Source organism: Pinus tabuliformis, chromosome 4_2, assembly GCF_031772625.1.
Source record: "Pinus tabuliformis cultivar Carrire ecotype Pingquan chromosome 4_2, CPIR1, whole genome shotgun sequence".
NCBI lineage: Eukaryota > Viridiplantae > Streptophyta > Pinopsida > Pinales > Pinaceae > Pinus > Pinus tabuliformis.
Window position 1 is genome coordinate 225,685,618 of NC_142304.1, and position 24,989 is coordinate 225,710,606.

Sequence of the window (24,989 nt, forward strand, 5' to 3'; positions counted from 1 at the left end):
TTTTTTTCTTCAAAAAAATTTAAAATATGATGATTATTTTTTATTTTAAAAGTACTTTTCAATAAGAACTCTTCGCCCTCGGATAGAACCCAACCATCACAAATCCCAGACATATGTCCTAGTAAAAATAGAAATCACAAATCACATAAATCACATACACATGTCACAGTCACACAAAAATAGAATGATAACTGTATCCTTCTAAAAAAATCTCAAGTAGTTGTATCACCCTACACATGTATTAAGAAGTCGAATTCTTCATCTCATGTCTTGGGAAATGTTAATTATATATATATAAATAATATTTCAAAAGGAAAAACATTTATATTTCATTTTCGAAATATACGTAATGCGATTCATAACGACTGTTTTGATATGCTGGTATTTATACTGGAAAGTTATTTACTCTTCATGACATTTACAAAAGGGAAATTCACACTATTCTTCATGAAATTAAGAAAGAAATTCTATTTCGTTGATTCTTTTTACAATCCTAACGGTCATATTGTTCCAAAGATCCAAATGGCAATGGTAATGCTTGTTTGGAAAATTTGTCAATTTGTACATTCTATTCTCTGTAAAGATCCATGTAAGAGGTCCTTTCAAAATACACCAATTGAAGAGTAATTTCTTGAAAGATATGATGTCATTTGAAACTTTTGGCTCAAATTTATTGTTAACCCAATCAATCACAAGTTTAGAGTAATCCAGAATATGTATTTTTTTTTACTCCAAGATGGTGAGCCTTGTATAATAGGATCCATAAACCTGTCAATTCAACTTTGATATTGGTAACTCGCCTCGAAGCATGCATGAAAATGTATGGATGATTTTGATTAATAAACAATATTTTCCCAACATCACGATACAAGAATACGTATATCTAATTTTTAAATTTTTTAATAAAATGTTTAATGTATATAATTTTTCTTTTTTTAATAAAATATTTAATATTTTTATAAACCAAAAGTGTCGATAAATCTCATTCTCAATGGGTGTTATTTAACCTATGGGCTTTATTGGTATCGTGTTGGGATGGTCACAATTGTGCTATGTTCATAGGGATCTTGTAAAATTTCACCTTTTTTAGTGGAGTACTTATGAGCTAGGTTTCATGTTGAAGAGTTGAATAAATAGGTAGCAACAAAAACATGGTTTTAGAGAATTGCTTTGTTTTTTATTTGTATTTTTGCATTTGAGTTTTGGTGTTATCTAGAAAAATGTCAATGTGTGTTGAAGTTTAGCATTGGAACATGGCACATATTTACATCACAACAATAGCAAACAAATATATATACACAAAAAATGAGAAAGTATCGGAAAGGAATTATAACTCACTTTTGTATTAGCCTTTAATGTATATTTATACATGAGATATGTGGTTTGAGTTGTTGTACCCACTCTCAAACACCTATTTACTTTAAAATACATATTTACCAAGATTTACTAAAAATTACATGATATATGATGTATGGTGATAACATAGGTATAAAGACCCTTACAACATCTCCCCCACCCTCAATGCCTTTCTCGTCCCAAGCAAGGATGCATCAATGCCTTGGACTACTACTTTATGTAGAAGTATTTGTATTGTACATCCACCTTGCGTACCAGTTTGAATAGGTAACTTGGCCGCAATGACCTCTCGCTAGATAAGAATATGCATGTAGACAACACTTATTACATATTTCCACTGTTCACATTCTCTGCATCTTCTCTGCCATATGGATTTCTTCACTCAACCAAGAACCATCATGCAACTTCTCTCCAGTTTGGGGTGTCCTCTTCGGTCTCTCTATAGATGAGTCCAACTCATGACTTTCATTGCTAAGAGTCCTCCAACTAAACATAAAATACATGAAATGCTTTCTTAAGAACCATCCCCTTTCTTACTTCTACCACAATTCAAAAACAAGTCTGTAATTTTCATACCGGGGGAATTAAACAATATGGAATAATGTTGTCACCATCTTTAACATTTAGCCTTTTTTGTGTGTTATGCTTGCATAATTTCCCGTTCTTAAATAGATAATTTTTTTCACTTGTTGCTACTTTAGTTTTATTTCAAAATTATATGTTTCCACTGTAAGAAATTCTTTATTGTTCTGGCTTAACTTCCTTGATAAATTGCTTGTTGAGTCTGGGATTTTATTTTTGAAGGAAAAATATAACAATTAGGCTTTCTGTTGATAACCAAATTGTTTACAATAATTTCTGATCAACAAGAAACTGATCTCAACGAGATTTATGACTTCACCAACCGACTCAATCTACAACTCGAGCATTTCTTCACAAACTCATTACAAACTCAACAAATAAAATACATCAAAAACACTAATATCATGTCCACATTGCCTTAAATTTCTTAAAGATTTAATATTTCATGGTTCACACTCTATCTTCTATATTTTGTCACATCTTGAAACAAACTCCCCTGGATATTCGTAACTGGCCACACCTTTTGATCCCTATTCAATAAATGGTTACGAAGAAACTTTAAGAATTTTACCTCCCAATCCAAATTGGACCCTACATTAAATAATTAACAATGGTCAGTTGATATAGATAGGTGAGTCCAAATCAGCTCCATATTAGCTAGGTTGAGTGAGTCTTTTTCATTTGTGGCATGATAACTAAGGCATTAGAGTCACGCCATTTTAACCAAGTTAACTCCATCATCTTGGTATTTCAAAGTCGGATATGTTTTTCCCATTTTTTGGTGCCAAGTTTTGATTTTCATTTATCCAAAGGACATTTACTTGGTGCATGTTGACTCTCTTTCAATAGGCATTAAAAGTCGACTAGTTATACCATAAGGAATTCCCTTTGAAATGAACTCCCCTATGTTGTCAGTTGTCCTATCTATGCACCATCGTATATAGTGTTAGACAATTGAAATGTTTTCCTCCATTGGTCCCACAGCCTAATCTGTCAATCGAATCATTACCGCTCAACTGACTGGCTCATTAATTTTTCAGTTCAACTGTAATACACCATCTCTGTAATTTTGAATCCTTCCAGGAGGTTCACGACAAAGGAATCGCTCATTAATTTTTTAGGGCAACTATAATACGCCATGTCTGCAATTCAAAACACTTCCAGGAGGTTCAACGCCAAGGACTCGCTCATCAATTTTTCAGTTCAACCGTAATACACCATCTCTACAATTCGGAACCCTTATATGAGGTTTGCAAAAAAGGATAATGCCAAGTAAGGTTTGTTTTGAAATTATTTGATAGAAATATGCATTGACCCATTTCCTAAACTTTAAACCATTGAAGGAAGAAATTGAAAATCGTCAGGCATTTCTTCTCAGTGGAAAAATTTCTAATCTCTGGCCTAGATGGCTTGGGGTTAAAGTCGGTATGTTTTTTTTATTTATTATCACCGTTTTCGTTGGTCTTTTCAAATCTGACACAAGGGAATTTGAAATTGGGATTGAGGGGAAATTGAAATTGAAAGTGTCCATTAGGTGATCAACCTCCCTCGATAATCTGCAACGAAAAGAATTTTTTTTTTTATAGAATATATCTTATGATTAGTCATTTTTATGGAAAGCCTATTACTCAGGTCCAGTCCTGAGAAGGTTATTTCCCTCCCCTTTGCTTTGATCATAAATTTTGAATGATACCTGGTATTTTTTTTATTTGTGGAAGGATTTTTTCCTTCAATGTTTCACTTTAGATCTACTCACATGGTCAGGTTTGTTGTTAGTCATAGGGTTATTTGATGTTTTATTTTCACTACGCTGGGTCCTTATTTTTCTTGAATTCAAATACTTGTTGACTTTATTTTGTTTGAATTTTCAGTAACGGCTGCAATTTACAAAATTTGAAAGAAATATTATGGCTTTGGAATGAAAGTATTTTTTAATATTTTTCTTCTTGCATTTTTGTAGATTTGGCTTATGTAGCTTATTATTTGAAGGAAAGATGCATTGAGCCATTTCCCAAACTTTAAGTCACTGAAGGAAGCAATTGAAAACCATGGGGATTTTCTTGTTGGTGAAAAATGTTCTACTCTCTGGTCAAATGTTCTAATCTCTAGCCTTCAAGGGCTTGGGTTTGAAGTTGGTATGTTTGTTTCTATATTATCTCCATCTTCATTAGCCTTTTCAAATATGACACCAGGGAAATTGAAATTGAAAGTTTCCATTAGGTGATCAACCTCCCTACATAATCTGCAACAAAAAAAAGTTATTTTATAGAATAGATCTTATGATTAATCATTTTTATGGGAACCCTATTACTCAGGCTTAGTCCAAAGCAGATTCTTGCCCTCCCGTTTTCTTCTATCATAACTTATGAATGATATCTTGTAGTTCTTTATTCATAGTAGTAATTTTTCCTTCACTGTTGCACTTCATATCGACTCACATGGTTGGGTTTGTTGCTAGTCATAGGGTTATTTGAAGTTTTATTTTCACTACATTGGGGTCGTTATTTTGATTGAATTCAAATACTTGTTCTATGTTGACTTTGTTTTTTTTAATTTTAGTAATGGATGCAATTTACAAATTTTGAAAGAAATATTATGGTTTTGGAATGAAAGTATTTTTTAATGTTTTTCTTCTTGAAGTTTTGTAGGCATGGTTTATGTAACTTATCATAATCCAAAATGGGGTGTGGCTATTCATGATGACAAGTATGTGGAAATTATTTTTGACGCTTTTCTCATTTAGACTCCAATTCTTCTACTTCATAATTGTTGTGAGATTGGTGTTGAATAAGCCTGGTGGTATGTTTGAGCTCTCAGCTTAGCTAGATCGAAATCAGAAATCTTGGAACTAACTACTTTCAATTCCATCATGCAAAATGCAAGAAACAAGCCTCCCAGTAAAAGAGCAATCTTGCATGAATAATACAGTATTATAAGAATGTAGCATAGATTCTACCAACAGTTGTTAAAGCACTTTTGTAGAAGGAAATATAATCAATGGGAAAATATTATAGCAAGAAGTATAATCAATCATTTTTCTTTCGCTCAGAAAAGGAATCATTAGTAGAGTCGTTGTACTTCTTCGTAAGAAGACAACCAAATTTTACTTTGGTGGGAATTAAATGCTTATCTACAGAGAAACAAAGTGTTCCATATCACCAATGTAAGGAAGTCGAGAGCCCATTGGAAACATCTTGGTCCCATCCTTATCAATAATGCTAAGGTACATGCATAAATCAGGAGTGAAAATTACCCTTTGTGTGGAACCTGATTGGACATAGACCTTTTTTAAATCAATCAATTTCTTATTTTGGGCATAGACATTATTAGATGGGGCTAAAGAGAACAAAAAAAAATACACGGTTGCCATCTCTGTTACCAATGTTATTCACATCAACATGAGGGACATGTTCTCATATTTAGTGTTGGTCACTCTAACAATCTCACAAGATTTTGGTTCTATGGGAGAACATGTGTATTTTCCATCCAGAGGAACAATGATGAGTTTTAGTGTATGCACTAGAGTGATGTTGAAGCTTGTGTAGGTCATTCCATCTCTGAAGGCAAAGACAATTTGTCCAGTATAGAATATTTAAGTCCTGCCAGGTAACCTGTGGTAGGATCTGTCCTCATGGTCATGTTGGTCATGTTAACATCGAAAACAAAGTCCTCTAGATACCAAGTCAGAAACAGTCTACCACCTACAACATAGATAAATCCATGCGGCAGTTTCTTTTAGTAATAAATTGCAGGAATTAAACATTGGCATTGCAGTTTGAGTTTCCATTGAATCTGAGATATCACACGAACATATCTCTTGTTTCCAGGTAAGTTGTTGAATTAGATTAGACTGAAATAAATTTAAATGATGAAACTTCCAAGTAGTAATGGATTTCATTTTCATATGTAGGTGGTTTTTTTCATAGACACAAGTATTGAGAAATCCATTGAATATAATGATTTATGTCATAATCATAAACCACCAATCGCATTTATCAAAGTTGGTATTCAAGGAGTGTTTGGCAGTGTGTTTTATGACTTCAGGTAGGCATTTACTATGTTTCATGTGAGTGATGAGACCAAATTTCTCTGAGGTCTGCAGTTTTACACGTTTTCTTTTGGCTTTGTTAAGAGTGAACAAGAATTCGGCTCATTTGACATATACACATGGGACTTCATGAATTTCAAGCCCATTGTCAAAAAACACAAGTATGAAACGACCATTCCTATGAATTCATCCAAAGAGAAAACTATTAGCAGGGATCTCGCGAAGTGAAATTTCCTTTTTTTGTCCCGAAAATCATGTAATCCTTCATGCATGTTACAGGCCTGACTAACGATCATCTTGTAAATTGCTTCAGACATGAACAATTCCTTATACTATCCCAGCAAGAGAGCTGCAACTAGAGTGAATTCTAGTAACCAATATTACAAATTCAGCTAACTGTAATGCTTTTAACTAGGTTATTGAGATGCTTATGAGAGAGGCTGCTCTTAGTGAAGATCCATCTCCATATTTGAAAAAATGTGAGTGTAGAGTGAGACTTATATTGACCCAGTGACAGAAGCAATAATTGGTGTGCATTCTTGGATTGTCTTCTTTGTATATGCTAATTGTTGTACTCTAGGTATTGTCCTCTTTACAAAATTAAAAATAGATATCCATAGCTATGAATAAATACAAACACTTTCAACTGTGTTTCTATTTGTTATTTTAAAAAATATTCAGCTTGAAATTCTCTTTATACCACCATATGTTGGGAGAGGATCTGCAGTTTCTCCCATTTGTTGTAATGGTAGTGATGTCGTAGTTGTCATAGGAAAATGACTTTGTACTTTGTTGATGAGATAATTCATTAATCTTATTTCTAATGTTGCTTACCATAATTAATATGGCCTTATTGTCTTTTCATGTGTCTTATCTTCTATATTTGCTATGTTTTTATTATTGTTAAATTGATTTTTAGCTCACAAAGCTCTGAGAGATTTGTCTAGAAATAAAATTTTAAAGGATATATATATTTTTTTAACTCTTATTTCACTTGAGAGATGGATTGTTGTGGTCCTTGCCAAGATACCGATATAATAGGGCTTTTGCCTTCACATAACTTCTCAAAAATGTCAACCATTAAGAACTAGCCAAAGGAAAGAAACAAGTAGACTCTCTTTGACATATCTAATTGTTCCCAAACTTCGAGAGACTGGCTGAGCTAGAAACCTAATGAGCCTCCACCTTCCTTGTCTCTTTCCTCTCTTCTCTCACTTCTATTCTAAACGGTTGTATGCCTGAGAACATTAGGATGCCAACTCAGCCTCGATGGCACCCTTTAGGATTTTATATTAAATATGGTTGTAATCACTGGGTGTAATTCTCCCACTGCCTCAATGATCTATAATATAGAAGGTGTGATATATTGATGGTTGTCTAGCTACTTATGCACACAAGAATATTGATAGCTAATAAGAGGTATCAAAGGCCCAAGCTTGAGTTTCTTATGTAAAAAAGAAGATGAATCTCATAGACACCTATTTCTGGAATGTTCTTTTGCAACACAAGTTTAGGAAAACGTATTTTTAGGCTTATTGGTGGGCTCCAGTATTGTAGCAATAATGCTACAACTCCTGGAGCTTCCTGTCTCTTAATTTTATCAACCCGGTAGTTCGTACAAACTTGGAAGCGACGGTGCTGTATGCACAAGTACTAGCTCTTGTCGCAGCTGCCACTTGGTCAGCTGGCACAAGTCCGCTAGGGCTCAAGCCAACTTCTATAGGCTCACAGAAGAAGCTTTATCAATGATGGACGAAAGCTAACTCAAAGGAGACTAGTCTAATTGCAGAAGGAAACTGAAAACCAAGAAAGCATGGAAACCCTAGGAAACCCTAATTTGACTAGCTAGACCCTAACTATGCAAAACTGTGAATGAAACAACTACCAATAATGCCATTACTTGCAGTGAACTGAAATACATGCATCTAAGCTACTTGCATCTGAAAAATCATGTTTTTGTACTTTTTCATTAAGTGGTTGGATTTATTATGATGATGCTTCTGATTAGGGTTTGTTTGTGCAGGAACGATTGGAATGGAAGGAAAGCATGGGCAAGGTCAGGATGGCTAAGGTAGGTCCCAGAGGGTCTCCAGCATCAGTCCTCAGAAGCCTACCACGTTCGGATGCTCAGCAACCGAGTTTGCAGGTTTCTACAGGAAGTCTGCAGGGGATCCTACAGGAAACTCAGGGGTTTCTACAGGAAGTCTGTGCAATTCTACAGGATGATTGGCCGTGGAAGTTTTGGGAGATGGTGGAGTGTTGGAGTGGTGTGGAAGGATAGGTGAGATGGAGATGGAGCTGGTGATGGCTCAGGAGCAGAGGAATCAGATGGAGGAAGAGTGTATGCAGTGGTTTGATGGTTGGAAGGATGGGATCAACGAAAGTTGAAGTAGATGGAGCTATGTGGGAAATGAGAGAGCTGGAGGGTAAATGAGTTGGACAGAGGCTGAATAGGACTTGAGGATAGATCAAGAAGAAGAAGAAGGAAGTGGATTGTTAAGGAGCAGCGTAAATGAAACAAATGACTTATGCAGCAAAACGAGAAATTCATTAACCTATGATAACTGTGCCATGAAACCTATGAACAGAAATGGAAAACAAGAAATGAAACTTATGCGTGGAAGTGAAATGTGGAAGTATGGTTCGATGTCAAAAATGCATGGATGGATCTTCAATGAAAATGTTTATGTTGCAGCTTGCATGGAAATGAGAAGAACTGCGTTTCTTTTTGGTGGTTGGTCATGGACTGCACCCCAATCCCTAACAGAGATGGCAGTGAGCCTTTACAACCTTTTTGCTGGAGCTCCAATGATTTATAACTATCCTCCTATTGAACTTAAGCAACTGAAAGCAAATCACCATAAACTAATCCTATCTAAGCTCATGAAAAAGACTAAATTAACAAACTGTAAATTCGAATTGCATGTGAAAGTAAACAAACTCAAAGTGCTGGAACAAAATGCAAACACATTACAACACCGAGGAGATCTATTGCTCTCAGGTTGGGCCCTAACCTGAGAGCTATAGCTCCCTTAGAAACTCAGAATGAGACCAAAATCTGACTACCTTTATTCATAAACGTAAGTCTGATGACATGCCAAAATGGCTTACAAAACCGAGATGTAGCTCGTACTTCCAAATTACAAGAATAATACCAAGGTTCAAAAAGCTTCTATCCAAGGCTACGGCCTTAGTATTTATGCAAAAACGATCATCCAACAGGTGTCCTTGATTTTAGGAGCTCGGCTGTCCAACTGAAGTTTAACTGCTGATCCTGTAGGACAGTCATAACTACTGTTCCTGTAGAACAGTTATAATTGTTGTTCCTGTAGAACAGCTGGCTGCTTCTAAGCTCGGTGGGGAGATGGATTGGAGCTCGGAGCTATGGTGGGTATCACGAGGAAGGTCCCTAAGACCGTGGACATCCTCTCCTAAACACCAGCAGTGCCACCTCATTGTCTCTTTGTCTCCTTTTTCGTTGTCTTTTCTCCCTTTTAATGCCAAAAACCTGAAAGCATCATGCATTAGTCACGTAGATAGAATGTCTACCCTTCTTCCTACAAACAACACGAATAAACCAAGAAATGAATGCATAAGCAATAAAAAATGAATGGTTTGAGCAGAGCAAGTAGGCCAAATGAGCCCCAATTGTACCAAAAATTGGGGCTCATCATCACCCCCCAGCTAAACTATTTGCTCATCCTTGAGCAACTTAGTCCAAATCTTCATCCTTCATTTCTTTCACTGCTTCCCATGTATCCCAAGGCTCTGTGGTGGTGTCTTCTCTGTGGATATGAAACCCTGCTTTCCTGTTCACCTCTTCCCATTGTTGACTGTCATCCTCCTCTGTATTGCCTTCAGTCAGTCCTAGCAGTAGTGGTGGGCTGAGTTTAAGGCCAATCCAGCTGGCCTGGAGGCTTTGCATGGATTTCTTGTAAAGTTCAACCCTTGCCAAAGCTTCCCTCATCCGAATGGGGGTGTGGTACTCTCTGATTTTCAAGCTATGTGCCAGGGTATTCCATCTGCGTGCACATGCATGGGCAGCACTTTCTCCCAACAACCTTTCCATGTCTTCAAAGTGGGCTATGGCTTGGGCCTGTTGGTCCATAAATCTCAAGGAAGCTGTGGGATCTATAGCCAACTGTTGGTGGGCTGAGATGAGTGCCACCGGATCCTCTACTTCTGGTCGAATGAACAGTGGTTCACTTACTTCTCGGTTCATGACCGATTTTGCTTCAGCTGCTCTCTAATCCTCATGGTTTAACCATGAGGCGAACGCCATCAATTGCATATCACCCAAGGAAACATTGGGATCCCAGGAGACTTCATTAGACAAAGCCAAATTGTGGAGGTAAAACTCTGCTAATTTGGCTTTGTCCTCAGACGAACTAGTACTGCACAATTCAGAAAATTGTTGTGGATTTTGGATATGTGAAATACCTCTTTGTGCCAAGGTGTTTATTTGGAACTGCAGCCATTGATCTTTTAAGAACAATCCATAGGATTTTGCAGGTGTTCTGCACTGAATTGCCTCTATGGCCCAACTGGCCATACAGGCCAATTGTGCTTCCTTTTGTTGCAGCTGTTCTCTTAGGGCTTGCACTTGGATTTTTGTTTGCTGTTCTGTTTCCTGTAGAAGTGTCATTGGCCCTTCAAGACTCTTGGTCAGCTCCTTTTTGCCTTCTTGTTCATTTGTGATGTCTTTGGAGGATGTTCCTGCCCCTGCCTTTAGTTCCTGTAGCTGCAATTTCAGTTTCTGATTTTCTTCCTGTAGAAGCACACGTTGGCAATTCGCCACATGTTTAGCCATGGTGAATTCACTCCTGACCTCCCTGAGTTGATCTTGTAGAGGGCCTATGTCCGCCACCCCCTTTGATTTGGCGATTTACATCCATGTGTGGGAACGAACTCTTTCTTTCTCTAGTTCAAAAAATAGAGGTACAGTAAATTTCTGCGGTATGATTTTGCCCGCCTCTAAAAATGTGTAGTATGAATTCAGATTAGGTGAAGGGCTAGGTTCTGGTATATGTTCCCTTTCTATCTCTTCAGGTGGTTCTACCTCACCCTCCCTTGGTAGTGATGAGAGTCCTTCTCCTTCCTTATTTTCCGTTTCCTGTAGCCGGGCCAGAGTATCCTGTAGAACATTTTCTGCTTCCTGTAGCCATGTTTGTTCAGTCAACAAGTCTAACCTTTCTTGCCATGTATTTTTCTTTGGACTCCCTTTCTCGTAGGTGACTGTGATTCTGGAGGGTGACTTTTCTTTGGGAGAATCAGGTGTGTCTTCGATGATAATCGGGCTGCTTGATTGAGTCTGTGGCTTGCCCGTCTTTATCCTGAGACTTCTTCGAGCCTTAAAGTATAGAGGGGTCTCCCTCTTCCTCTTTCCTTTTGGCTTAGGTGGCGTGCTGAGGCCGGCTAATATAGCTGCTTGTTGTTGGGAAAAGTATCCAATACAGAATGACCCTATCCCACTCTAAGGGTGATAGTACCTCAGCAACAACCGAATGCAAAGCTATTCGAGATTACTTCTTTATGAGATGTAAGAGAGGGGAGAAAGAGATCCACTAACCGTTGTCTTCCGCTAATGATTGATCCAATCTTCTCTCTTTGCTGCTTGCTCCCAGCTCCTTGCTCTTTCACTGGCCCAGCTACACAAAGATCCTACAAAAGGGCAAGAGAGGGAAACTACAAGAAGCATACATTCATAATTGATTCAAGGATTAGAATAAATCAAATACACAAGTATAACAATTCACCATTGAGACACATGCATATAGAAGAACCTCAAATGCTTTATTAATGGAAGAAGTAAAGTTCTGAGAGTGTTACAACCATAAGAGGCCCAATCCAGCAACACCTCCCAGCAGAAAGAAATCTCCTCTTCACCTCCTTCAAGCAAATCACCCAATAGTTCTATACTCAAACCAACAGCACTTCCTTACATTCACAAGATTCCTGCCTCCCTAGACCTCATGAGAGAGCTCTATATATAGGAGTTTTGGAGAAAGGATGAGTCAGCTTGAGCTTGGCATGGAGCTGACTAGTGTCCTCTCCCACTTCAGTTATTCTTCAGTTCTTGAGTCCACTTGGAGGTTCTTGCTTCCACTTGGAGATCTAGACCCTCTTACTCATCACAAGGCGAATTCCCTGATCCAAGTGTCATTTTGGAAGCTTCCTGGGCATTGACACCTTGAGGAATGACTGTGCCACTTGGCCAATCTCGCCCAGCGCAGGTAGCCTTCATTGGAGTTGACATTTAGTGCAGGTACAGAGTGGAGCAGTTGACATTCAGCGCAGATGCTCAGTGGAGCAGTTGACATGATCCAGAATTAGCTTGTTTTTGAGTGTTTTCAGGTGGAGAACTGATATTTAGTGTTGTGGTTTGCTGACCTTGTTCCTCTAGGGGTAGGAACAACATGTTTAGGGACTTTGGATCCCTCAGATTATTGACATTTCATGCTTCATGCTGTAAGGCACAAAAATGTCTATAACAGTTGCCCCCTAAAGTACGAGGTCGTTTATCGGGTGAAATGCTTTATCAGGAGGATCCGAAGTTCATTCAATCGCTGAGAGGTGACCTGTAATAAAATACAATACAATACATTATTTTTCATTCTGCTTTCATGATCTAGCTGAGGCGGGCATTCCCATGCTCAGCTTTATAAATTCATTTTGGTACATATAACAGACGATCGTCTGATGGTAGACTGATAATTCTCTGCTGAAATTATCATCCTTTGAGTAGGATGATCATCTGCTGCAATGATGTACATATCAAATGTCTTTATATTTCCTGAATATATATCGCAGCCCGGATGGATGAAACTAGATCCGGGGTCTTCAAACTCGTTCGATCTTCACTCTAAGTACAAGTCGATCCATGTGAGAATTACGCTGAAGTCGAACATGGAAAGACATCGCTTGATTACCGGTCAATAATGTAAACCGTTAACAAGCGCGAGAGGAATCACCGATAATGATAATGACCCTCAAGGTACTGCAGTACAATTCACGTGGTGTGAATAAAGGACTTGGCGTCGAACACCACGCAAAACTTCTGGTCGAAGGTCATTGATGTATACCTGTCGCCGGAAGTGAGAAACTTGCCATTGAGGCATGCAAGCTTCAAAGTACTGAGGGGGGTGTTCCTAGATCAACTTCTTGGATAATGAGCTGAAGTCGACAAGAAGCGATCCGTCAAAGGAGGGCCTTAATGAATCCCACATCAGTGACACAGAACGGAGCTAACGATTTTAGTGGAGGTGAAAACAATCTGTGAGATATGATTCAGGGTGGCGATCATGGGTGGATGAAGGATAATGTATGGCAGTGGATGGGACACGGTTGACTCTTTCTGAACAACATCTCTTGAACATATAACGACACTGATGCGATGGATCGGTAGCATTACCCCAAATGTGGATGGTTTGGCGAAGACCATGGTGATGAGACCGGTGAATGAAACAACCCAACCCGATGTGATACGGAGGAAAAGTGTCATGTTCAAGAGCGACTTGCTACCATTAAAGCTTTGAGGTTCTCCCAATTTTTCCCCAGTCATTTCTGACCAGTACCTCTTTATTTTTGTCAAGCTCGAGGAGGATAACATATGCTTGTTCTATAACCTGCCCTTCGGGCAAGCCCATCGCTATGTTTTAACGAGCCTAGCGATAGGGAAACTCGTTCTCGTCTAAAGACAAGTTTGTCGCTATTTAATCATTTTAACGAGTCTAACGAAAAAGAAAACTCGGTCCTTTTCATTTTTAGAGAGTCTGAAAAGGTACAGAAAGTTAACTCCAAAATTCCTTTTTCGTCATCTAATCCCTTAAGTCCGAAAAAGTATAAAACAATACAGAAGGGATGAGTTTTCGATAACTTTAACGAGCCGAATAAAACAAGCACTCGACCTTTTTGTGTAATAATCCCTCAGGTCCAAAAAGATTAAAATCTAGAGGAGGGATAGCTCTTCCGGTCACTTTAACGAATTGGAAGGCCAAAACTCGGCAAACTTTTCATATTTTACGAGTCAGGAGAAAAGAGCTCAAAGAAGACTCGTCTTTTGAGGAACGAGTGATAAACAGGGATAGCAGCAGATTCCAGGTACAGGTTGGAATTTTCCAATCACGGCAGTGTCACAAGGATGGCTAAGTGAAATCACTCTTCGCAGCTGTTCCTCAAAATGGGTAAACAATCATATGGGGGTGAACGATCGGCCAAATGGAATGGAGGTGGCAGGTGAAAACACGACCAAGGCTTTTTATGGCTAATAAATTTACGATCACAATGGTTATTTACCGGGATAGGTTCATTTTTTAATGAGCTTAAACTCTAGAGGAAACTCTTGCTCAATCTTATGTTTATTTTTTAACGAGCATGAACTATGTGCTAAAACTGCTCGGATCTCGCTTTTCTATTTTTTAATGAGCATAAATTCCGCGGTAAAACTACTCGATTATATGGTCAAATTTTGATTTTTTACCATTACTAGCTTTTCTCTTTTCAAGTATAGTACTGCATTTTCAATTGCTGCAACAAACTTTGTTAGAAATGAATAATATTTGCATGAAAATGAGATTATAACCCTAATATTTCACTTTAAACTGCGTAAAAAGCTATTAAAAGGTGTTTTTACGTCTCATTTACCATTTCATTTGCATTTGGTTTGTTGGAGCTCTGGAGGTGCCTCTTCCCCATTGATTTTCACCAGTTGATTCCGGGAGATTCTGCGGACGATTTTCGGCGCCGTCTGGACCAGGTAGGAGCTAAACCCTAGCTCTTTCTTTTCATGGTTTTCTTTTCCAGTTTCATGCCTGTTTTCCAGTCTTTCAGAGCCCCTGGGGTTTTGCCAGGGCGCCCTAGTTTCAGCGCAGGTTCCCCTTTCGAAACCTGCGCTGAAGGTCAAGCTGCCTTAAGGCAGCCTGACCCTCAGCACAGGTGGGAGACTCTCTGCCTGCGCTGGGCTCAGAAAAATGGGTTTTCAGGTCATTTTTTGATGAATTTTCGCCAGTTTTTCATCAAAATCAGGAACTTACTCCTTCTCTTGTTTGCTTTGCAGGGAACTTTGAACAAAATGTCCCTTACATGGCGATAACGAGAACATGAAGAGGAGGACATGATTGCCCTTCATGACCAGGTCACGGTGAACGCGCTGCGGAACTGTGGCCTGCTGAAGTTCTTCCGTATCTCTAGCATGAGAGCACAGATTTCTTTACTGCAGTATATGATTGATGCTTGGGATCCTGTTAACCAAGTATTCCAGATTAGGGGAAAGTCCATCCCCTTGACCATGGAGGATATGTACTTCTTGACTGGGTTGTCAAGACGAGGTGCCCCCATTTCCTTGTCAGGTACGGCTCGGGGGACTGATTCCACCAGAGATTATGTCCGCCAGTATTGCAGGGAAGGTTCTCAGCCGAGCAGAGACGACAAGATTGTTATCCGTGAGATTACTGATCGGGCTCTCAGGTCCATTCTGTACACTATTGGTAGGATGGCCGGTAGCGCAGCTCTACATGTTGCCAACAGATCTTATATGCAGCATGCCTTGAAGTGTCTCCAACCGAAAGTATTCAACTGGTGTGATGCAGTACTTGTTCATATGAAAAGTCAATTGACCAAGGTAAAGGACGGGAAGCTGAAGAACTTTGGATTTGGTTCTATTCTGACTGCCTTCGCCTTGGAGAAAATCCCACTGATGCAGCCTCAGTACATCATACTCGATTTGCCTTCTCCGACCGAGCCACGCATGCAGAGGTGGGTTGATCACATGTCTAGGCATGCTGGTCAACCTCAGATTACTTTTACTTAGGCCTTCTTCAGGTGGTTCGAGCGCCAGGAGATGGCATTTTCCGAGTATCCATATGTGGGTATGGATTTCCGAGGTGATCCGGATTTGGTGCTACCGGATGGCGAACAGTGGGGCGCCATTGGTAAACTCTTTGACCACATTACTGTTTACTGTTTTTATTTATAATGTTGCTGTGCTTTATTCTGTCAAGACTTTTAATCGTACTCTTGGGTGCATGCAGATATTGGTCCTGTTCGTCCAGCAATTCGTCCGAGACCGCCAGTTGCTGCCCCGGCAGTGGAACCTGCTAGGAGGGCTGTTATTCGCGACCTTGACGATACTGAGACCCTTACAGCTGTGCAGGAGCAGGTTGAGAGTCTTACTCTCGGCATTCCCGATGTGAGGATTGATGAGTTACCTTTACAGCTGCAGCGACACACCACTGGTGTACCTAGACGATGGACTCGTCTCTTGCGCATGATTGCACAGGCCGTGACGTGCTATCATGAGCACCACTAGGCTAGGGTGCCCCCTAGCATCTTTTTGAGTTTTAGGTCATATGACCAATTTTGTCTTGGTTACAGAACATTATGTATGAACTATAAACAGCTTATATATTTTTATTTTCGAGTTTTATTCTGTTTGAGTTATATGATCCATATGTACAATCTTTGATGATGTGTCCTTTTATAAATGTTGCAAATGTCTATCTAACACATAGTTTGCTAATGAGTCAGTTAATGTGTTTAAGTTTCTCGAAATATGTTGATATTGAATTGAATCAAATCGTCTTTCCAAGATCTTAACCCTTAGGAACATGCGATAAATAGCTGGATTGCGAACAGAATATATACCATTGAGTTGTAGTATTACGAGCTGTGAGTCTAGCCTGACAATTAGTCGGCGTATGCCACGTGTGATGGCATCAGAGAGTAGTTCTATCAACGCGCTATACTCAGCGATGTTATTCGTTGATTGCCCAATACATACACCTCTGAAACTTACTAACTCGCCGCTTGGATCAAAAATGGCCCAGGCTACGGAGGATAGGTTCCGCGAACTACGACTCGCTCCGTCGGCATATCCAACACATGTCTCCAGGAGGTTCGACATCTGCGACAGATGAAAAAGTGGATCACTCGACCAGAACAAACACTTTAGCGAAAACAAAATACAACAAAAGCATGCACGTTACTATTTAAGCATAGTAACGCTTGAGGTACAACCCGTTGCGGGGCTGCGCCAGTGGAATTCCATCGTAATCCATTAACTCGTAGGCTCCTTTTGCTAACACCCTTTTAACAATATAGGGGCCCATCCATAGGGACTTGAATTTACCTGCTCCCAATTTATCGGATTCTTGGTCATAAAGCAAGACCAAATCACCTTCTGAGAAGACACGGGGTTTGACATTTTTGTCGAACTGAGCCTTGACTCGTTTCTTATGGGCCTCGTTGGCCAAAGCGGCATTACGACGGGTTTCATCCAACTGGATTAATTCCAAGAAACGAGACTCTTCTTCTGAAGTTCCGGGGAGAAGATCGATTGCGAGTTTAAGCGATGAAATTTCGCACTGGATTGGCAAGACTGCTTCCAGGCCATACACCAGTTGAAAAGGTGTGAACCCGGTTGCGTTCTTTACTGAGGTTCGGTAAGCCCACAAAGCTGAGTACAGGATTAGGTGCCATCTTCTTTTATGAACCCCGATCATCCTTTGCAACATACGCTTCAGGACCTTGTTGATTGCCTCAACTTGTCCATTGGCTTGCGGATAATATGGGGTAGAGCTGTCGTGAGATAGCCCTAGCTTGGCAGCTAATTCGACCATCATGTGATTGCGAAAATGCGACCCATGATCTGTAACTATAGCCTGTGGTACGTCGAACCTGGCGACTACATGATTGAAAAAGAAAAGGGCAAATGTTTCACCAGTGTTATCCAATGTAGGCATCGCCTCGGCCCATTTGGTAAAATAGTCAACAGCGACTATAATATACCCATGCCCCCCGGTCGAGGTGGGGTTACATTGCATGAAATCGATGCCCCACTTGGCGAAGGGCCCAACAGCAACTATCGGCTGTAAAGGTGCGGGTGGTCGTCTGGTTTTGCTATCAAAAATTTGACAAGCATGGCAACTTCTGACTGCGGTTATGCAATCTTTGAACATGGTTGGCCAGAAGTATCCTGCTCGTAAGATTTTTTGTGCTGTTGCATATCCAGACTGATGCCCCCCACATGCGCCTGAATGACACTCATTCAGGGCTTTTTCGGCCTCCTCATGGGTAAGGCACCTCCTCAGAACTGTATCGACACCACGACGGTAAAGTGTATCACCGACGATCATGTAGTGTTTTGCTTGGTATCGTATACGTTTTTGTTCGGAGTGAGAGGTGTTAGGCCTGAATTTTTGGGTTTGGAGATAAACTATGATATCCCCATACCACTCATCGCTTACAGATATCAGAAACAAACTTTCGTCCACGATTGACTCTTCCGATGTTTCATCGTTGGACGACGATGGGAGATCGCATAATAATTCTGCGAAAACTAGGGCCTTCTTTGATTTGGATTTTACAAATTCCAGATCAAACTCTTGAAGGATCGCTATCCATTTTGAATATTTTCCCCCCAGCAACTCTCGCGACAGTATATAAGTCATGGGGTTGCAATCTGACAAGATGGTAGTTTTCCGAAAGAGGACATAATGTCGAAACCTTTGAATCGCTTGAATAGCTACAAGCGCTAGTTTTTCAACATAAGAATATTTACTTTCTGTATCGTTTAAGTTTTTACTTAAATAATAGATAGGATGTTCAATTCCATCGACTTCTTGAACTAAAACCATTGCAATGGTCGTATCCGCTGCAGCCAGATACAGGTTAAAATCTCTTTGATAGTCCGGGGCGTACATTAATGATGCTTTTACTAGACAATCTTTCAGAGCATCAAAGGAAGCTTGCGCTAACTGGTCCCAGACAAAAGGTACATCCTTTTTCAAAAGACGAGTATAACCCTTAGCAAGTTCTGCATAATTTGGAATGAACCTCCTCAGAAAGTTTGCTTTCCCTTGGAGTTTCTGAATCTGAAGCAAATTTGAAGGTGGAGGCAAATTAATGATTGCCTGAACCTTGCAGGGGTCGAGACGAATCCCATCCTTAGAGACTACAAAGCCAAGTAAGCGACCAGAACCGACGCAAAACACACATTTGTGCGGATTGAGTCTTATCTTGTAGTGTCGGCAACGTAGAAATATAGCTCTTAAATGCTGCGGATGATCAGTCCGCTTTCGCGAATGAGCCGGAAGATCGTCGAGATAAGGTTGAACAATATTCTTGATGTCATGGAAGGCATAATTCATCGCCCTTTGAAACGTCGCCCCTACGTTCTTTAAACCAAAGGGTAATTTTCGATAAGCGAATGTGCCCCACGGACAAATAAATGCAGTCTTTGACTGGTCCTGTGGGCGGATATTTATTTGATTATACCCGGAAAATCCATCCATAAATGAAAAGATTTCACATCCGGCACATTCATCAATTATCTGGTCGATGAAGGGTGTAGGGTAGTTGTCCTTCGGACAAGCTTGGTTTACATCCCTATAATCGACACACACTCTAATAGTCCCTTGTTTCTTCATAACAGGGACAATATTCGATACCCAATCGGTTAGAGGAACCGGGTAGATGAATCCATCATGGAGGAGTTTTTCAACTTCCGCCTTAATGGCAGCGGCTTTCTTGGGGTGTACCTGTCGAAGCCGTTGTCTTACTGGTTTGACATCAGGATACATTTTAATTTCATGTTCAACGATACTCGAGTCAATGCCTGGCATTTCATCATATGACCAAGCAAAGACATCTCTAAATTCGCGAAAAAGAGCGTTATATATTTCCAGTTCTGAAGGGGAACAACCTTTGCCGACATAAATATTCTCTACAACATCTGTTTAAGTCGAGATATTTATGGCTAGAGTCTCTTCAATATTGGATAGGTTTCGCTCGGAATCCACCGTGTTTACAGTATTTGTTAGGAATTCAAAAACTGAAGGGTGATAAAGGTCACTTTGAGTATCTTCTTCATATTCCGGAAGAAGGGAACGATGGTGGTGATCATTCCATGGTGCCCCCTCAATCATCATTGATTGTAAGATTCCTTCGTCAGTCCCATGTACTTTCGACCAAGGATCTAATGGGGTTCCATTTTCTCTAGACCTATCTACCCAAACGCTTGACGAGCGTTGATTTGGGTTCGCCTCCCATGCTTGAAACATTGATTGCTACAATATTTCTAAAGGGCTTGGGGGCACAACCATCAAATGATCCATGTTGACCTTCGTGGAAGATATCATGTTGCAGGTTGCTACAAACGGTATATTTCCCATATTAATAGGAGGTGGTAGCGCGAAAGTTCCCATCAATGTGGGGTCTTTCAATAATCCTACTCCGATATCTTGAATTGAATGGTTGCTTTCATGGATCATGGGAATGCTTCCTGTAACTTGTGAACCATTAGGGAGGAAGTTTTGTTGGTCGACGACCGTAATCCCTCCTTCAAACGGGAATGCGATCTTCCTAAAATAAGTCGACACGACAGCTGCCATGGCATAAATCCATGGTCTACCCAGTAGGATGTTATAGTCAAGATTTCCATCAATGACCTCAACATCAATTTCTACTGTTTTTCCTCCTAGTTCAACTTTCAAGTTATTAAGGATACCGTAAGGGGTATAAGTCCTTCCGTCGAAAGCTTTTAATGTCGTCGATGATCGCGACAAGGTTGGAGATCCTAAAGTTTTCCAGCAACTCATCGACATAATACATGTCGATGCTCCCTCATCAATTATTGTTCTGTGAACAGTTTTGTTGAGGGCTTTCACTTGAATAAGGAAAGCTAGCTGAGCTGGTAACTGAGGATCATATCCCTTGTGGTCAAAGGGTACAAGATTGAAATCCTTAGGATCCACCCCACCAATTGCTGATAACAAGGCCTGCCTTTGGGTTGGACAATTTTGTAATACTTCAAGAGTCGACATAGCGGATGGCGATTGTGCCAAATCTTCCACTATGTTATAATGTTGCGCCGCTCTGGCGTGAGGATTAAATGTCGACTTGTGTACTACACCCTTTGGCGGTTTTATTGTTAATTCAGGGATGATGGGTGGTACAACTTCTGTCGAAGTTGTTGTCGAACTACTTGGTTGATCTTTACCTTTTTCGTTTGACAGCTGAGGATTCCCATAATCTTTGTTCCTTGTCGAAATCAAAGCATCATTCTGCTGTTTTGAAACCGACAACATAAGGACTTGCGACGGGGAAGCATTTCCACTATCAACCAGATTTTGACCTAGGTTGGGAAATGGATCAGTTAGCACAGCTGAGGTTTGGGAACTTTTAAAGAACCTCTTTAACTCAGCTTTGAATGGGCAATTCTTTGTGTAATGATCCTCATCATCACATATTTGACATGGATAATTTTGTTTCCCTTTCCCAGGAGGGTTTGAAGAATTTTTCCCAGGGGATGACTCACCCTGTTTTTTCTTCTTCCCTTTGTTTTTCTTTTTCTTGCTTCCTGGTTGATTGGTTTCTTTGCCCTTATCTTCTGATACGGCATTTACTTCCGAAGCAAGAATTTCTTCTTTTGCATTTTGATCCGAATTCTTACGGGCTTTCTTTGACGAGGCCTTTATCGATTTCGTGTTTGCCGTGCCAATCACGCCGTCACCGGCATGAGAGTCACTATTTGATTTAGGAGGAGGAGGAATTGAAAACTCTGGTCTAGGGGCGTCAGGTATCTTGTCGTAGAGTGTGCCGGACTGAGTATAAACTAAGTCCAAATACTGTGCACGAGCAATTACTTGCTCCTCTGTTACGACTCCCCCTTTGGCCACATCTTCCGTAATAGCCGGAAGTAACGACTTTATAAACCATTCAGCTAATAGCTTATCGGGAACATATGTTTTCACCATCCTACGACGACGACGCCACTCATGTATATGATTAGATATATGGGTGGCAGTTGTCTGTTTGAAGTTGGTTAATATTTCTGTCCCCGTTTCATACCTTATCGGTAATTGAAAATGGGTTAAGAAAGTCGTGGCTAGGGAACTAAAATTGTCGAAAGAGGCTCTTGGCAATTCAATATACCATTTAGCCGCTGGACCTGTCAATGTCCTCTGAAAAAGGCGAAGTCTTATCGAATCGTCGTTTAGGGTGTTCGATGAACACCACAGATGAAAAGTCATCACGTGATTCGACGGGTCTTCACCTGGATTTCCATTGAATTTAGGAATGTCAGACGGAAGTTTGTGAGGAATCGCTGGCCACCAAGGGGCATAAGCAATCGGATCGTTTGTTAAACGGTGTAAATCGGGTAACTCTAAAGTCGCCACGAATGGTAACTGTTGATTCAGGTTAGGCGAAGCGTAACCAGGGTACGATGGAATCGCTTGAGCAGTGGGCCTTTGCATACCAGCATAATGTAATTGATGTTGGTATGACTGATACGGTTGGTGGACTTGACCACTGTAAAGTGGTTGGTTTTGACCGTTTTGGATATACGGTTGTCCACTATTCGCAAAGATCTGCTGCTCAGAACCTTGGTACACCTGCTGGAATTGCGGTTGTTGGTATTGCACAAGCCATGGTTGTGACGCCATGTTCTGTTGTGCCATGCTAACCATTGGACCGAGGTGTGGGGTAATTGTACCCGTTTGTACTTGTGTCGCCCCACCAGTTGGTGATTGTGGTTGTGACCCATGGTCAAGTGGCTGTTGCATTACAACCTGAGAAATCTGAGGTTGACATGCAACAGGTATCGCTTGAACTTGTGACATTGTTACAATAGCCGGTGTAGTTGGGATGTTCATCATAGGTACACACTGTTGCATAGAATATACAACCCTTGGTTGTTGAGGTAGCATAGGTACCCAACTACTTGATGCAATTCCAGTATAACCTGAATATTGTTGCGAACTCACGTATGGATACCCTCCCGGAGGGGGTAATGAAAGGGCATATTGCCCCCCATACGGTATCAATCCCGAACTCAAAGGGATCGATTGCCCAGATTGACCTCCAAATGGATCAATTTGGTGAGTTTCAACATAAGAGTTGCCAGGTATTACTCCGGATGAACAAAATGGAACAGACCATACTGTCGAAATAGTCCCTTGGTGGACTCCTTCTAGCTGTGGAGAGCTAGTTGGGACAGCTGGTATGCCGGCAAACATCGTCGGAGTGACGGCAGGGACTTCTGCTGTCGCTGTGTCATTTGACACAGTCCTAGATGATGACGGTTGTTCAGACATCTTAAGTCTATCCAATAGATTGCCTAGCGATTCTACAGGGACTTCCACTTGTGGTGGATTAACTTCTGATGAAGGAAACAGAGTGACCCCGACTCCATAATGAGTTGGAGTACTTGCTTGCGGATCCTCTGCAATTTCCTCTATCGCAATCAAACTCAGTGGAAGAGGAAGACCGTCAGGTCCATAAAATATTTCTGGTGCCGAAGAAGTGGTTGTTTCGACAGCGACAGTTGTTTGAGGAACAAAACTCTCTGGACCGGTTACAGATGGAACAGGTTCAGTTATACAAGTATTTGCACCCAGACTAGGATCAATATTACTGTCTTTTTGTGGCTGTTGAACTTCTTCTATAGAGGCAGGGTTTCCAGAAATGTTAGGAGTAACCGGAACCTCAGATGCAGTTGGAACACTTGTTCTAACTTTTATAGGAGATTTTGAACCGGTTAAACGAGTTCGCTTTGTCCGTACTGTTTTCGATTCCGGAGACAAAGACGGTTGACTCGTAAGCCTCCGCAAACGACGGGGTTTCAATTGACTTTCTTCCACGATTGCGGATTACTCGATCAACCAAAATATTAAAAGGGGAAATTTGTGTTTCCGAATTGAATGAATTTTATTAGACGCTTTTAGACACAACTTGCTTTTTCACTTTTTAAGAGTCGAGAAAAAGCTAAAGATGACTCTAGTCTCCTTCGATGTATTAAAGAGCCCGAAGTGACAAATGCTCGGTTGGACTTTTTCAGTTATAGAGTTTGAAAAAGGCCAAAAGAAACTGCTCTGGAGATCTAGGCAGAGGGTGTGCCAAACCTTTCTCAAAACCACAGAATACGTTTTACGGTACGGGTGGTCGATCTTCGTGAATGCTGTGTTCACTGCATTGCGATCAGTAGGGCGGCCGACACGGTTTCCTGTGGATAAAAGATATATGCCTATAGGGGTCTCCCAATATATACGCGACGGTACGTGGGAGCACAAGTCCGTATTAGTGCCACCGACTCTCAGGAGGAATCACCCACCTTCGTCGAGATCGACAGTCACTACGTTTAACGACGCCGGAACACGTCTCTAGCTTAGACCTCTATGTGTTTGCGTTATGTTTCAAAGCATTGTTAGGTTCATTCAATATATTTTAAGTTGATCTTTTTAAAGTTTTCCTTTCAAGGTTCACCACGAGATGTTTTTGATACAAATTCCTAAATGCAGTCTAAGATGAGAAGCAAGCTTTTTCAATCTTTTCGACTTATGAAAATCTTAACTACTGAGGGAAAAGAAAGACAACATCTTTTCAAACAGATCAAAGAGCATACACTAATGCACTTTTTCCCTAAATCAACATACAAACTTATATGAAAAATGCAAAATGCAGGTATTTCTTTTCTCCTTCTTAATGTTGGTGCAATACAAAAAGAAAGCTGTTGTATAATTTCGAATTCAATTTCAAGTGAAAGCAAACAGGCTTGTCCACAATCAAAAGACACCTTAAGATTTACTTGTTTCGACACTAGAAATATATAAATTCAAACCATATGACGAAAGCAAAAGCTCAATCAGCTATGAACAGCAAATAAACTAACTCTTAAGATCAAAACGACACTTAATCACAGGTCTAGATCTAAGAGGCCACAACAAGACTAGTTCACTTTCGGTATGGGAAACTGCAAATGATACAAGAAATACACAAAGAAAAAACACAGTTTCTTTATACAACCGAGGTGGAATAGTGGCAAGGAAAGTTGGTTTCAGATAGGTACATTGACTGGTAACAGGCTGCAAAAACAAGGGTGAAAACAGGGCAAGAAACAGTAGGGAACCCCAGTAGCACTAGGCAAAACTGGTCCAGCACAGGTAGTACACTGGCAGTTTGACCTTCAGCGCAGGTAGCCCCTTCGGGAACTGCGCTGAAATGCAGA